The 16506-nt window shown below is 43.5% G+C and overlaps 2 non-coding genes across 2 annotated transcripts; both read left to right on the top strand.

Annotated features, from left to right (window-relative positions):
- Nucleotides 1-8950: 8950 nt before the first annotated feature.
- Nucleotides 8951-10945, top strand: LOC117149295. The gene has a single exon (XR_004460189.1). It is a non-coding gene; the product is annotated as a small subunit ribosomal RNA (ribosomal RNA).
- A 686-nt stretch (nt 10946-11631) lies between these two features.
- Nucleotides 11632-11810, top strand: LOC117149293. Its single transcript, XR_004460187.1, has one exon. It is a non-coding gene; the product is annotated as a 5.8S ribosomal RNA (ribosomal RNA).
- The last annotated feature ends 4696 nt before the right edge of the window (nt 11811-16506 follow it).

Genomic DNA, 16506 nt, shown 5'->3' with positions numbered 1-16506 from the left:
TGTTGACGATCTCGTCCCGATTAAGACTTCCGATTCAGACTCCCGATTCAGACTGATCTTCAAATTCTAAGTCCTAATCCAATCAACCTCGGCCAGAAGCTTTTCTTTCGGAAAATTACCGAACTTTCGATAAAAGCTTTATGCTGGAAATTTTCCACTGCATTGTGAAATTCAATTATGCTGATCGATGCAATTTTTGATTGATACGCAATAAGTCGGCCGTGGCTTGGTCTCCAAGCGGAAGCTGTGTTTACGTTAAGTTTGGGTTGCTTATGTTAGCGGGTAGCTGAGTGCTAACAAAGGCAATGACAAAAACAAAGACAAGGGCAATTCCGACGAGATTGAGAATTGGAATTTGTTTATAAATTGTGGAAGGGAGCTATGTTTATGGGTTGGATAACTTATATATACCGAATATTTTTAGAATATTTTTTAAATATTAGTAATTTAAATTAAACTAAGCAAATGGAAAATTTTGCAAATAAAAGTTTTGCGCCCTTCGCCTCGATTCACATTAGTGGCACGTAAGCTACATGGCATAGTGCAAATATAGTTGTTGTTTCTAGTATATAATTCTAGTGTTTGTCAACTTAATATTTTTAACCGAACTTAATATATTTACCGAATATTTTTAGAATATTTTTTTTGCGCCCTCCTCCTCGATTCTCATTAGTGGAACGGAAGCTACACGGCACAGTGCAAATATAGTTTTTGTTTATGGTATATATTTCTAGTGATTGTCAACTTGGTATTTTTAACATATATATACCGAATATTTTTTTAATATTAGTAATTTAAATAAAACTAAGCAAATGGAAAATTTTGCAAATAAAAGTTTTGCGCCTGATTTGGAGTGGGCGGAAAGATTTCTGTGGTTGTGGTTGCTGCGGCTGCTGCTGATTTTCCCAGAAGTGAAACGCCCGAGATCGACTTCACAAAAATTTCGTACTTTATTCACGCACTTGTAAATTACGACTACCTTAACACTAACAGTGGAAATACCGCGGGACCTCGGAGTGGTGAATACCTTGCGGGAAGGGTGGAGAGCGAGAGGAGAGAAGGAGAGCGCGAGCAGCGGTGCTTGCGAGCCGTGGAGGAGCTTCGAGTACAAGCATTGGCCGCTTACACTGCCGCTCAACTGTTTGCGCCCTTCTGGCATGAACATTCTCCCCCCCCTTGCGTAGGCAAAGGTATCCCTGGCCGGCTAGACATCAGGATCGGCCTCTTCATTCCGTGCACGCTCCAGAAACGGTCCATCCGAACACCGTGTTCTGCGCGACGGGCAACCCATCCTCAATTTTTAGGAACCCTGGTTGGATCAAGTTGGCATATACATCTGATCCCAACACGAGGGAGATGGAGGCCGGCCGGTGGAAGCGCTCGTCCGCGAGACGAACACCGTCAAACTTGGCCCTGGCGGCGTCGCTCAGAGCTCGGATAGGTGTCCGGATCCTTAGGCTGGGTTCGACCTTCAGGACGACGTTGAGTCGGAAGGTGCTTGTTCGGGACCGGAGTGTCACCGAGCAGACACCGTGGCCTCCCAGCCGGGCGATGGGCAGCCGGAACGCAGCCGCCAACGACCGGTCGATGCTGCTCACCGGCATGCATGGGTCGATCATGGCCCCGGTCTCGAAGGTCTTCGAGCCCGTGTCCAGCACGACGATGGCTGTGGGCAGAATGGGGACAGCCTTCTGCTGCCCCGGTGCCACCGCCGGAGACGCGACGGAGACCTTCGGACGCGGACGATTGTTGGCGACTGGGGCTGGTGGCGGAGTGCGGGAAATCCGGACCGGACGAGGTGCAGCGGGATGGCGCTCTCTGCGCGTCGGAGCTGGTAGCGCTGCCGGGGACGGAGCGGGACGGACTTCGTGCATGTGGAGTAGAGTGTGGTGGTCTCCTCCACACTTCTTACATCCCTCTTGGCTTCGGCAGTCTCCTCCTGAGTGCTGATGGGCGAGGCAGTTCGAGCAGTACTTATTAATAAGTACTGCCCGAAGGCGCTTTTCAGCGCTCAGTTTGTGGAACCTGTTGCACTTCCGAAGAGGATGGATTCCAGAGCAGACTCGGCAGCGGTAGGATTTAATACCTCGAGTACGTCTGCTCTCCAACGACTGGGTGGCACGAGGACGAGGAGCCATTATTGGAGGAAGTGAGTAAGTCTGCCAATAAAAGAAATGAAGAAGCTTAGTATGAGCCGACTACTATTTGGGCCCCGGAATGGGGGAAGTGCCCTAATCCCTAGGAACGGAGGACTCTTTGTCCTCCATCGGTAGCAGAATAACTTTGTGGACAGGGCGTTTTATGGTGCCGTGAGACGTACGGATCTCAACGACTCGAATGCGGTCGTCGGCTCCTGGAAAGGCAGAAACGATTCTGCCGAGCCGCCATTCGTTCGGTGGTAGATTGTCCTCCTTGACAACTACCATATCGTCGGCTTGGAGGTTCCTGGTCGGAAATTGCCATTTGCTTCGTTTATGGAGTTCTTTAAGATACTCCTCTTTCCACCGTGCACTAAACTGCTGATGTTGTGGCTTGAGGTGTTGCCATCGATTTATTATCGACTTGGCTTCGCCCTTTATCTCGGGTTCCGCCGTGGAAAGCAACGGCCCTCCAATAAGGAAATGGCCTGGTGTGAGGGCTAGCAAATCTGAGGGATCTTCGGACATAGGGGAGAGGGGTCTAGAGTTGAGGCAAGCCTCAATCTTCGCGAGAAGCGTCGCCAGCTCCTCAAATGTATATTTGCGGACTGACGTCGATTTAAGGAACAGGGTTTTGAAGCTTTTCACCCCTGCTTCCCACAAACCCCCCATATGTGGAGCCCCTGGTGGGATGAACCGCCATACGAGTCCCTGATGGCTATATGCATCAGTCACGGACTCTTTGATAGCTTGGAGAAAGTCCCTGGAAATCAAAGTTGCCGCCCCCACAAAGGTCTTACAATTATCCGAATGGACCCGCTGAGGACAACCGCGCCTCGCTACGAAACGAGCAAAGGCCGCTAGAAATTTCTCGGTTGTTAGATCGGAAGTGGGTTCCAAATGGATAGCCTTCGTGGAAAAGCACACAAACACACAAACATATCCCTTCGTTATGAGACACGCTCTCCCTGTATAATTTTTTATTTCGAAAGGGCCGGCATAATCGATACCCGTGTAGGTGAACGCCCTCGAGAAGGAGACTCTATCTGTCGGGAAATCGCCCATCAGCTGTGTTTGGAGTCTCTTCTTGTAAATCGTGCAAATCTTACACGGATTGACCACAGCCTTCACCAGATTCTTGATTTTAGGAATCCAATACTTCGATCGGATCAGGCGTACGATCAATTGACTACCGCCATGAAGAGTAATCTGGTGAGTAAATTGGACGACGAGGCGCGACAGTCTACAGTTATAGGGGAGAATAATCGGATGACGTTCATCATATTGCAGGGTTTTGGAGGCAGTGAGACGGCCGCACGCCCTTAAAAGGCCGTGTTGGTCAATGAACGGGAACAAATTCACCAAACGACTTGACACTGGAAGAGGCCTTTTCTCGGTCAGATGCTGAAGCTCTTGGCCATATGCTCTGCGCTGCGCAATGGAGGTCAGAGTTCGTTCTGCCCCTCGGATCTCTTCACTTGTAGGGCGTGAATTGGGCAAGAACGAACGTGCCCAACAGTCGACTGGCGTCGCCTGCGTGATCTTGGCAACTCTGTTGGCCACAAATGTGGTCCAGTTGCACGCAGGCTTTCGTAGCCAGGCTAAGACGATTGTGGAATCTGTCCAGCAGCGAATATCTGAACTGGCGGAGGGCATGTGCGGAAGGATTGTTGTCACCATTTCGGTTAACAGCACGGCACCACAGAGCTCTAGCCGAGGAAGGGAGACGGTTTTTACCGGGGCCACTCGTGTTTTGGCTGTAAGCAGGCGAGTCAGGATCCTTTGCCCCATCTCGACGCGGATGGCTCCATAGGCTCTCTGAGACGCGTCACAGAACCCGTGGTGCTCTATGATTACCTCAGGCTGGTACCAGATCCATCTCGGAACGCGGATCTGGTTGAGGTCGGAATACTCGTCTAAAAACGATTGCCACCGCTGACACATTTCAGTGGGAAGCTTATCGTCCCAGCCTAAGTTTTGCAACCAAATCTCCTGCATGAACATTTTTGAACGGATTATGAACGGCGCGAGCCACCCGGCAGGATCGAACAACCTAGCGATTTGGGACAAAACTTCTCGCTTTGTATAGGAGGGTTCCACAACTATGTCTGGAGGAACGAAATAGAATTCGTCGGACTTTGCCCTCCACCGAATACCGAGCGTCTTGGCCGTGCTTTCGGCATCGATGTCGAGGAACTCGCTATGAAGGAGGTGTTCGGCCGGGACGTCTTTAAGGACGCTTTTGTTGTTCGAGGTCCACTTTCTTAGCGGAAACCCGGAGGCACTTAGGGCTGCTTGCAACTCTCGAATTGAACTTTGGGCTTCGTTTACGGAATTCGCGCCTGCCAGAACGTCGTCGACGTACATGTGCTGCTGGATGATGCGGCTGGCATTTGGAAATGGCACTTGGATATCCTCTGCCAGCTGTTGCAAGACTCGAATGGCGAGGAAGGGGGCGCAGTTGACCCCGAAGGTAACTGTTTTTAGCTCAAAGTCTCGGATATCTCCTTCCTTGTTTCGGAACAGAATTCTTTGAAACGGGGTATGTTTTGGATCGACCCAGATCTGACGATACATTTTCGTAATGTCTGCACTGAAGACGTATTGAAAATAACGCCATTTCAGGACCTGGATCGTTAGATCGGATTGTAGGACTGGACCAGCATGAAGGATATCATTTAAGCTGGTCCCATTTGCCGACGGACTTGAAGCGTTGAATACAACGCGAAGCTTTGTAGTGGTGCTTTCGGGCTTAACTACCGCGTGATGAGGAAGATGATACGAGGGAGAATTGTGAGTCGGCGGAACTTCTTTCATATGACCCAGATCCAGGTACTCCTGGATCACGCTGTCATATTGCTCTTTTAAGGGAAAGTCTCTTTTTAAACGATTTTCGTTTCTAAGAAACTGAGCTAGCGCAATGGACCTTGAATATCCTAAATCGGATCCGGTATTCTCGAGATTCCGGAACGGGAGCGTCACCACGTACCTCCCGCTTGCGTCTTTTGTTGTTGTTTGGAGGAAGTTCCTTTCACAATAGGAGTCCGACTCTTTTACCATTTTTACTGGTAGATCCTCCACCTCCCAGAACTTGCTGAGAAGCGTGTCGAGCGAATCAGGGTCGCCTATTTCGTGCACCTGGGTCGTGAAGGATGCGACCCGTTTCGGCTTACCCTTGGAAATCGGCCCCGTTAGCACCCACCCGAAAATAGTTTCTTGGCCCAGGAGCGAGCCGCAAATATTTTGTCGGGTGCCATCCATCATTATGGATGGTAGAATGTCAGCCCCGATCAGTACATCAATTTGAGAGCTCTCAAAAAAGGTAGGATCTGCCCAGCGGAGTGCGGGCAGGTCCTTCAAAGAATTCCGAGGGATCGGATAGGAGGGCAGTTTGCCTGAGAGCTCCGGAAGGACGTACGCTTCAGTGTCTAACTGTAGACCTGGCTTAGTAGGAGAGCGAATCCCGAAGTGACACAGCTTCGAGGATTTCGCGGAGACCGAATGATTTAAACCGGAGACTTGGGTCTGGGTGTTGCGGAATGGCAACTTGATGAGGTTGAACAGGCGTTCTGAAATGAACGTCGCCTCGGATCCCGAGTCGATTAAGGCTCGGGCTCGGTAGTTCGTCCCCAAATGGCACACGTCAATCATCGCTGTGCTCAGTAGGACGGCTGAAGTGCCGGACGCGAAAAAAGTTTGCACCGCTGAGGTGCTTGCCGATGCATTTCTGCTAGAGGGTCTCGGAAGTTGCTGTGTAGGGAGCGAGGTTGAGGAACTCGCATTTTCGGAATTTGGGGGGCTGCGATGCAGCAGCGTATGGTGCCTGCCCTTACATGTAAAGCAGCTGTGTGTGCTTGTGCAGTCATGTAGCTGGTGACCTCTGGCAAAACAATTCAGACATAGCTGCTTCTTTTTTATATACCCGGAGCGCGAGTCAACAGACATTTGAAGAAAACGCGGGCACAATCTTACCGGATGGTTCTCCTTATAACATAAGTCACACCCTTTCTGTTTGGTGCTGACCTTTGTCTCGAAGGATTGAAGCCTTTTTGGAACTGCCTGAGTCGGTTTCATATCTTCGATGGCTTCCAATGTCCGATACCTTTCGCTCAGGAAGGCATTCATTTCTTCCCAAGCTGGGATCTCGGATTTGGCAGTTAGCGACTGTTCCCATAAGGACAGGGTCTGCTTGGGCAGTTTGCTCGCGCAAAGGAAAACCAAGATACAATCCCAGTTTTCTGTGGATACCTGGGAATGCGCTAGTGCTGTTAAACACCCCTGAATCGTGGATTGTAGCTCTTTTAGAACATGACCAGATTCTTGCGAAATTGAGCTCAAGTTAAAAAGAAGCTTGAGCTGGCTGTTGACTAAAAGTCGCTTATTTTGGAACCGATCTCGCAGCGCCTCCCACGCCGAAGCAAATCCATCATTCGTGAGAGGAGATTTCGCCACGATGGCTTTTGCTTCGCCACTTGTTTTCGTAAGGAGGTGGAATAGCTTCTCGACCGGAGTCAACCTGGGGTTGTTTACGTAAATTGCCGTGAATAGGTCCCGGAAAGTGGGCCATCGGAGGTAGTCGCCATCGAAGACTTCCGTGTCGCATTGAGGTAAGCGGCAGCCGGACGAAATTAGCGGCTGAGAGGGTGCTTGCGCGACTTGAGGCGTTGCTCTGTCGATTGTTTCGCCAATTTGTGCTGCACATGACTCGTATACTGAGTAGCAGTAGTCATATTTGGCCTGGAGAATAGGCACTGTGTTGAGGGATCCTTCTTGGGCCATTAGGTCAGAGCATGTTTCGTACTCTCTTTCCACTTTGTCCCATAAGGCTCGCACCTGTTGCAGACGGACTTGTAACGTGTGTAGGGACGGAGAGGCTTGATCAGGAGTGTTGATCTTCGCTTCGAAAAGGCTTACGCGATCGCTGACGGCGATGAATTTATGCAACGCTGCGTTTGCGGGCGTTGGCTGCTCAGAGGATGCCATTTTCCTTGTGGTAGAGCGTGTGACGCGGAGGAAATCAGTCCCGACAGCGGAGGGACTCTCGGATTTTCTCGATAGAGAAGACTCACTAGACGCTCGCGTCACTGGTCGGGAAATGACCAACCTAGGAGTTGTCTTCGAACTGGTCGATGGCAAAACCTTTGCTTTCGGAGTGGGAGTCGCGGTTTTGACCCTGGGACTGACGGACTTGGGTGCTGGCTTACCGCGAGTGGACAGCGGAGATTGCGGGTTGAACTTTTGTTCTTTTCCAGGTGCGGGTGTCTTTTTCTTGTCTCCCTCTAGGGGCATGGTCAGCTATGCCCTAAGAGAAGGAAGTCAAGAAGGCCTGCACGCCGCAAAAAAAAAAATGTGGAATTGAAAAAAAGAACCAGACACAGAGGGCACCCAAATCTGGATGGACAAAGGATCCCGTCGGAATTCGGGAGAAAGTTGCACTTGGGATCTGGAGATTGGAGCACGAAAGAGACAAAAATCGCAATCTTTGTGAAATAAGGCCCAATAGATCTTCAATCAACAGGAAAAAGCTTAAATGAAGCACAATATAGCTAAAATTCAGTGTGAAAAAAATAGCTAGGAGGATTCACAAAAAAAAACCAACAGCTGGAGTGAAGTCCACAAGAAGATATAAGTGTAAACGACCGGAATTACGACAGAGGGTTCAAAAACTACTATAGGTAGGCAGTGGTTGCCGACCTCTCATATTGTTCAAAACTTATGTATTCATATGATTTTGGCAATAATATGAGTAAATTAAATAATATACATATGAAAATGATTAATTATTATATGTATAAGGGAAAAAATAATCATATTATATATGAATAATGGAAAAAAAATGAAATGTTCCTATAATCTCTTAATATATAAGAGAATAGCCCGTATGTTGGGTGGCAAACGGAATTGAAAATACCCGCTTTGAGGACATCGGGTTCAAAAACTACTATAGGTAGGCAGTGGTTGCCGACCTCCCGCATTATTCGAAATATTTATTTCGGATTATGTTTATATTGGTTACATACAATAAAGTATATTATTATCCGTACAAATTTGTTTCTCAGTTCTATAGAACACGGGACTTGGCTCCGCGGATAATAGGAATATACGCTTTATAGATAATATCGTTGAAACAAAAGTCAAGTTTCTATTATATATAGAATAACAAATCGTTTCCATATATTATCGTTAATTTTTGGAGGCAGGCAAATATTAATTTATTACCTGCCGTATAGTTGGATTATTATATCGTTACGGTATAATACAAATATGGATTCTTATGAAAGAAATATAAAATTATATATTAAATGTGGAAATATTATCATATGCGCTTGGTTTTATGTTATATATTACCAGAGATATATATGAAAAGAGATAAATTTTAAATTTATCTTCAAAATGCAAATGATTTAACTTAATATTTATATTGGTTAAACAAAAATTGTACATGTGTGGATACAATAATTATGTATGTTGGAAATAAAATGATATTTTATAATGAAATATGTATGTATAAAAAGATAAAATTATAGAAATATATATATTACAATAATTAGATGAAATTCTTGTTATATTGGTAAAACAAGTATAAATTAAAAATGAAAATATGGATTACGAATGCTATATAAAAATGGCCGTAATCGAATGGATTTTTTACTTATATATTTAAAATTTTACCCAAAGGCGAAATATTGAATTTTATTCAATATAATAAAAATCATGGAATTATATAAAGTGAAAAATCTATATATCTATATATCTATTATATTGCTTATTTCGATTCAAAATATATGAATGGAATATGAAGGAAAAACATTATTCTGGTTGATCCTGCCAGTAGTTATATGCTTGTCTCAAAGATTAAGCCATGCATGTCTAAGTACACACGAATTAAAAGTGAAACCGCAAAAGGCTCATTATATCAGTTATGGTTCCTTAGATCGTTAACAGTTACTTGGAAAACTGTGGTAATTCTAGAGCTAATACATGCAATTAAAACATGAACCTTATGGGACATGTGCTTTTATTAGGCTAAAACCAAGCGATCGCAAGATCGTTATATTGGTTGAACTCTAGATAACATGCAGATCGTATGGTCTTGTACCGACGACAGATCTTTCAAATGTCTGCCCTATCAACTTTTGATGGTAGTATCTAGGACTACCATGGTTGCAACGGGTAACGGGGAATCAGGGTTCGATTCCGGAGAGGGAGCCTGAGAAACGGCTACCACATCTAAGGAAGGCAGCAGGCGCGTAAATTACCCACTCCCAGCTCGGGGAGGTAGTGACGAAAAATAACAATACAGGACTCACATCCGAGGCCCTGTAATTGGAATGAGTACACTTTAAATCCTTTAACAAGGACCAATTGGAGGGCAAGTCTGGTGCCAGCAGCCGCGGTAATTCCAGCTCCAATAGCGTATATTAAAGTTGTTGCGGTTAAAACGTTCGTAGTTGAACTTGTGCTTCATACGGGTAGTACAACTTACAATTGTGGTTAGTACTATACCTTTATGTATGTAAGCGTATTACCGGTGGAGTTCTTATATGTGATTAAATACTTGTATTTTTTCATATGTTCCTCCTATTTAAAAACCTGCACTAGTGCTCTTAAACGAGTGTTATTGTGGGCCGGTACTATTACTTTGAACAAATTAGAGTGCTTAAAGCAGGCTTCAAATGCCTGAATATTCTGTGCATGGGATAATGAAATAAGACCTCTGTTCTGCTTTCATTGGTTTTCAGATCAAGAGGTAATGATTAATAGAAGCAGTTTGGGGGCATTAGTATTACGACGCGAGAGGTGAAATTCTTGGACCGTCGTAAGACTAACTTAAGCGAAAGCATTTGCCAAAGATGTTTTCATTAATCAAGAACGAAAGTTAGAGGTTCGAAGGCGATCAGATACCGTCCTAGTTCTAACCATAAACGATGCCAGCTAGCAATTGGGTGTAGCTACTTTTATGGCTCTCTCAGTCGCTTCCCGGGAAACCAAAGCTTTTGGGCTCCGGGGGAAGTATGGTTGCAAAGCTGAAACTTAAAGGAATTGACGGAAGGGCACCACCAGGAGTGGAGCCTGCGGCTTAATTTGACTCAACACGGGAAAACTTACCAGGTCCGAACATAAGTGTGTAAGACAGATTGATAGCTCTTTCTCGAATCTATGGGTGGTGGTGCATGGCCGTTCTTAGTTCGTGGAGTGATTTGTCTGGTTAATTCCGATAACGAACGAGACTCAAATATATTAAATAGATATCTTCAGGATTATGGTGCTGAAGCTTATGTAGCCTTCATTCATGGTGGCAGTAAAATGTTTATTGTGTTTGAATGTGTTTATGTAAGTGGAGCCGTACCTGTTGGTTTGTCCCATTATAAGGACACTAGCTTCTTAAATGGACAAATTGCGTCTAGCAATAATGAGATTGAGCAATAACAGGTCTGTGATGCCCTTAGATGTCCTGGGCTGCACGCGCGCTACAATGAAAGTATCAACGTGTATTTCCTAGACCGAGAGGTCCGGGTAAACCGCTGAACCACTTTCATGCTTGGGATTGTGAACTGAAACTGTTCACATGAACTTGGAATTCCCAGTAAGTGTGAGTCATTAACTCGCATTGATTACGTCCCTGCCCTTTGTACACACCGCCCGTCGCTACTACCGATTGAATTATTTAGTGAGGTCTCCGGACGTGATCACTGTGACGCCTTGCGTGTTACGGTTGTTTCGCAAAAGTTGACCGAACTTGATTATTTAGAGGAAGTAAAAGTCGTAACAAGGTTTCCGTAGGTGAACCTGCGGAAGGATCATTATTGTATAATATCCTTATCGTTAATAAACATTTGTTATAATACAAATAAATACAATTTACCAAAATAAAAATATTACAAAATGATTCCTCGGAATCAAAAGTTAAAGTCAAAATAAAATGAAGATGGCTTTTATTTTATATGTGGGGCTTGGCAACCTCATAAAAAGACTTTAACATTATTAATGTTGTTGTGCGTATTTGTGGCAGTACCTACTACAACAATGGCGTTTCCTATAAAAACAAATTCTCGAAAATGGAAATCGAAGAAACTGAACAAAATTTGAAAGTAGAAGTCGAATTAAAATTAAAATAATTTTGAATGTGGTATTCAAAATAAGTGTGTGTGTATATGGACCATAATATACACGCGTTGCGAATATGTATTGTTCATCTATGTTATGAGCATACGTTGGCTAATGCAACAACCTAAAATATACAATGTTTGTACCTGTCATCCATCAGGTTAATGTTTTATATAAATTTTGCAGTATGTGTCACCCAAAATAGCAAACCATAACCAGATTTTTATGATACATAATGCTTATATGAAACTAAGACATATCGCAACATTTATTTTTAGGTATAAAAATAAATTTATTGAAGGAATTGATATATGCCAGTAAAATGGTGTATTTTTAATTTCTTTCAATAAAAACAATATTGATATTATATAAAAATGAATTATAAAACTCTAAGCGGTGGATCACTCGGCTCATGGGTCGATGAAGAACGCAGCAAACTGTGCGTCATCGTGTGAACTGCAGGACACATGAACATCGACATTTTGAACGCATATCGCAGTCCATGCTGTTATGTACTTTAATTAATTTTATAGTGCTGCTTGGACTACATATGGTTGAGGGTTGTAAGACTATGCTAATTAAGTTGTTTATAAATTTTTTATAAGCATATGGTATATTATTGGATTAAATAATGATTTTATTCATAATATTAAAAAAGAAATGAAAAACATTATCTCACATTTGAATGTGAAAAACGAAGAGAAATATTTTCTTTTTCAATCAAATAATACTGAGAAATGTCTAGCATAAAAAATTGAAATATTTTTCATCTAGAATTGTCTCTTATTAATGATTCGGAAAAAGAAAAATCTTGGTTTTGTTATTATTCTTCGTTGGTTCGTTAAATGGATAAAAAATAACTTTGCTTACAAGAACTATTGGAACTATTTATAACGAATTTAATTGATTGTTTTATCATTTATATATAAAGAATTTATGGCAAAATATAGTTATATATACAACCTCAACTCATATGGGACTACCCCCTGAATTTAAGCATATTAATTAGGGGAGGAAAAGAAACTAACAAGGATTTTCTTAGTAGCGGCGAGCGAAAAGAAAACAGTTCAGCACTAAGTCACTTTGTCTATATGGCAAATGTGAGATGCAGTGTATGGAGCGTCAATATTCTAGTATGAGAAATTAATGATTTAAGTCCTTCTTAAATGAGGCCATTTACCCATAGAGGGTGCCAGGCCCGTAGAACGTTAATGATTACTAGATGATGTTTCCAAAGAGTCGTGTTGCTTGATAGTGCAGCACTAAGTGGGTGGTAAACTCCATCTAAAACTAAATATAACCATGAGACCGATAGTAAACAAGTACCGTGAGGGAAAGTTGAAAAGAACTCTGAATAGAGAGTTAAACAGTACGTGAAACTGCTTAGAGGTTAAGCCCGATGAACCTGAATATCCGTTATGGAAAATTCATCATTAAAATTGTAATATTTTAATAATATTATTAAGAATAATGTGCATTTTTTCCATATAAGGACATTGTAATCTATTAGCATATCCCAAATTTATCATAAAATATAACTTATAGTTTATTCCAATTAAATTGCTTGCATTTTAACACAGAATAAATGTTATTAATTTGATAAAGTGCTGATAGATTTATATTATTACAGAGCGTTAATTTTTCGGAATTATATAATGGCATAATTATCATTGATTTTTGTGTTTATTATATGCTCTTGTATGATTAACAATGCGAAAGATTCAGGATACCTTCGGGACCCGTCTTGAAACACGGACCAAGGAGTCTAACACATGTGCAAGTTATTGGGATGTAAACCTAATAGCGTAATTAACTTGACTAATAATGGGATTAGTTTTTTAGCTATTTATAGCTAATTAACACAATCCCGGGGCGTTCTATATAGTTATGTATAATGTATATTTATATTATTTATGCCTCTAACTGGAACGTACCTTGAGCATATATGCTGTGACCCGAAAGATGGTGAACTATACTTGATCAGGTTGAAGTCAGGGGAAACCCTGATGGAAGACCGAAACAGTTCTGACGTGCAAATCGATTGTCAGAATTGAGTATAGGGGCGAAAGACCAATCGAACCATCTAGTAGCTGGTTCCTTCCGAAGTTTCCCTCAGGATAGCTGGTGCATTTTAATATTACCATATATAAAATAATCTTATCTGGTAAAGCGAATGATTAGAGGCCTTAGGGTCGAAACGATCTTAACCTATTCTCAAACTTTAAATGGGTAAGAACCTTAACTTTCTTGATATGAAGTTCAAGGTTATGATATAATGTGCCCAGTGGGCCACTTTTGGTAAGCAGAACTGGCGCTGTGGGATGAACCAAACGTAATGTTACGGTGCCCAAATTAACAACTCATGCAGATACCATGAAAGGCGTTGGTTGCTTAAAACAGCAGGACGGTGATCATGGAAGTCGAAATCCGCTAAGGAGTGTGTAACAACTCACCTGCCGAAGCAACTAGCCCTTAAAATGGATGGCGCTTAAGTTGTATACCTATACATTACCGCTAAAGTAGATGATTTATATTACTTGTGATATAAATTTTGAAACTTTAGTGAGTAGGAAGGTACAATGGTATGCGTAGAAGTGTTTGGCGTAAGCCTGCATGGAGCTGCCATTGGTACAGATCTTGGTGGTAGTAGCAAATAATCGAATGAGACCTTGGAGGACTGAAGTGGAGAAGGGTTTCGTGTGAACAGTGGTTGATCACGAGTTAGTCGGTCCTAAGTTCAAGGCGAAAGCCGAAAATTTTCAAGTAAAACAAAAATGCCTAACTATATAAACAAAGCGAATATAATACACTTGAATAATTTTGAACGAAAGGGAATACGGTTCCAATTCCGTAACCTGTTGAGTATCCGTTTGTTATTAAATATGGGCCTCGTGCTCATCCTGGCAACAGGAACGACCATAAAGAAGCCGTCGAGAGATATCGGAAGAGTTTTCTTTTCTGTTTTATAGCCGTACTACCATGGAAGTCTTTCGCAGAGAGATATGGTAGATGGGCTAGAAGAGCATGACATATACTGTTGTGTCGATATTTTCTCCTCGGACCTTGAAAATTTATGGTGGGGACACGCAAACTTCTCAACAGGCCGTACCAATATCCGCAGCTGGTCTCCAAGGTGAAGAGTCTCTAGTCGATAGAATAATGTAGGTAAGGGAAGTCGGCAAATTAGATCCGTAACTTCGGGATAAGGATTGGCTCTGAAGATTGAGATAGTCGGGCTTGATTGGGAAACAATAACATGGTTTATGTGCTCGTTCTGGGTAAATAGAGTTTCTAGCATTTATGTTAGTTACTTGTTCCCCGGATAGTTTAGTTACGTAGCCAATTGTGGAACTTTCTTGCTAAAATTTTTAAGAATACTATTTGGGTTAAACCAATTAGTTCTTATCAATTATAACGATTATCAATTAACAATCAATTCAGAACTGGCACGGACTTGGGGAATCCGACTGTCTAATTAAAACAAAGCATTGTGATGGCCCTAGCGGGTGTTGACACAATGTGATTTCTGCCCAGTGCTCTGACAGTCAAAGTGAAGAAATTCAAGTAAGCGCGGGTCAACGGCGGGAGTAACTATGACTCTCTTAAGGGCATGACCTTAGGGCATCAAGAATCTCATTATCTTCATCTCCGGGGCCTGACGGGATAACTCCAAAAACAGCCAGGGAGGTGCCGTCAGGTATTATGCTACGAATAATGAACCTAATTCTATGGTGCGGCAATCTACCACACTCTATCCGACTGGCCAGAACTGTCTTCATCCCGAAGACGGTGACGGCGAAGCGACCGCAAGACTTTCGTCCAATATCGGTGCCTTCAGTCCTGGTAAGACAGCTAAATGCAATATTGGCAACCCGGTTGAACTCATCAATCAATTGGGACTCGCGCCAGCGGGGCTTCTTACCTACCGACGGATGTGCCGATAATGCGACGATAGTTGACTTAGTCTTGAGGCATAGCCATAAGCACTTTAGATCTTGCTACATCGCAAATTTAGATGTAAGCAAGGCATTCGATTCTCTATCGCATGCATCTATATATGACACCTTACGTGCTTATGGTGCGCCAAAGGGCTTCGTTGACTACGTACAGAATACGTACGAGGGTGGCGGTACCAGTCTCAATGGGGACGGTTGGAGTTCAGAGGAATTCGTCCCTGCTAGAGGAGTGAAGCAGGGTGACCCTTTGTCTCCTATTCTATTTAACTTAGTAATGGACAGGTTACTTAGAAACCTACCCAGCGAAATTGGTGCCAGAGTCGGAAATGCCATTACTAACGCGGCCGCGTTTGCAGATGATTTGGTACTATTTGCTGAAACTCGAATGGGACTTCAAGTATTGTTGGACAGAACGTTGGATTTTCTATCTCTCGTCGGCCTCAAACTTAATGCCGACAAATGTTTTACCGTTGGCATTAAGGGCCAGCCGAAACAGAAGTGTACCGTGCTAGAGGCACAGAGCTTTTACGTAGGCTCAAGAGAGATTCCATCATTGAAGCGAACGGACGAGTGGAAGTACTTAGGCATCAACTTCACTGCAACTGGGAGGGTTCGATGCAATCCGGCCGAGGACATTGGTCCAAAGCTACAAAGATTGACAAAGGCCCCCCTCAAACCACAACAGAGGATGTTCGCCCTAAGGACTGTCCTTATCCCACAGCTCTATCACAAGTTAGCCCTTGGGAGTGTGGCGATAGGCGTCCTACGAAAAACTGACAAACTAATACGATACTATGTGCGAAGATGGCTAAATCTTCCGCTGGATGTGCCGATAGCATTCATTCACGCACCCCCAAAAAGTGGAGGTCTCGGAATTCCATCACTTAGATGGGTAGCTCCAATGTTAAGGCTAAGACGTTTGAGTAACATTAAATGGCCTCACCTCACGCAAAACGAGGTAGCCAGCTCTTTCCTCGAAGCCGAAAAACAACGGGCCCGAGATAGATTATTTGCAGAACAACATGAATTGTTATCGCGTCCGGCAATAGAAAAATATTGGGCGAACAAATTGTACCTCTCAGTTGATGGCAGCGGACTCCGTGAAGCGGGCCATTGGGGACCGCAACACGGGTGGGTTAATCAACCCACGCGTTTACTAACAGGAAAGGAATATATAGACGGTATTCGTCTGCGGATAAATGCCCTACCCACGAAGTCTCGTACTACAAGGGGAAGGCACGAATTGGAACGACAGTGTCGTGCAGGATGTGACGCTCCCGAAACAACAAACCATATAATGCAAA

Source organism: Drosophila mauritiana, unplaced genomic scaffold (genome assembly GCF_004382145.1).
Source record: "Drosophila mauritiana strain mau12 unplaced genomic scaffold, ASM438214v1 U_190, whole genome shotgun sequence".
NCBI classification, from domain to species: Eukaryota; Metazoa; Arthropoda; class Insecta; order Diptera; family Drosophilidae; genus Drosophila; species Drosophila mauritiana.
The sequence above is the reverse complement of the archived record's forward strand: the minus strand, read 5'-3'. Positions and strand labels throughout refer to the sequence as shown.